Source organism: Galeopterus variegatus, unplaced genomic scaffold (assembly GCF_000696425.1).
Source record: "Galeopterus variegatus unplaced genomic scaffold, G_variegatus-3.0.2 Scaffold5386, whole genome shotgun sequence".
Classification (NCBI taxonomy): domain Eukaryota; kingdom Metazoa; phylum Chordata; class Mammalia; order Dermoptera; family Cynocephalidae; genus Galeopterus; species Galeopterus variegatus.
Window position 1 is genome coordinate 149,311 of NW_007731497.1, and position 728 is coordinate 150,038.

Sequence of the window (728 nt, forward strand, 5' to 3'; positions counted from 1 at the left end):
CTTAGAGATAATTTTTTAAAAAACACTTGATGGTAAGATGCAGACATGATACCCCCTTACCTTTTAGTACTCTGGTGTGTACTTTCTAAAAACACATATGCTACATAGCCACTGCATAGTTATCATATTCAGGAAATCCACATTGATACAATACTTAATCTACTCTACAGACCTTCTTCAAATTTGACCAGTTGTCCCTCTAGTGTCCTTATCTAGTCCAGGATACAATCAAGGTTCCCAGTTTTTTCTTTAGCCTCCTGTCACATGGAACAGTTCCTTAGTCTTTGTCTTTCATGACCCTGACACTTCTCAAGAATATAGGCCAGTTATTCTGTAGATTGTCCTTCAATATGAATCTGTTTGATGTTTTTTCACAGTTAAAGTATTTGTGGCCAGATGATCACAGCAATGATACTGTGTCAGTGCAGTGTATCAGGAGGCACATGATACCAATTTATCCCTTACTAGTGTGTTAAATTTGATCACGTGGTTAAGGTGGTATCTATGAGATTCCACCACTATGTAGTTATTTATTGCTCTTGTAGTCAATAAGTATTTCAAGGAAAGATACTTCAAGACTATGTAAATATACAGATTCCTTGAGACTGCAAATATATACACTTTGGTACATTCATTTTAGCATCTGTTGATAATTTTTTGTGAACAACAATTACTGCGGTAGCTGCCAAACGGTGATTTTTAAACTCCACTTCCTACATTTACTAGTT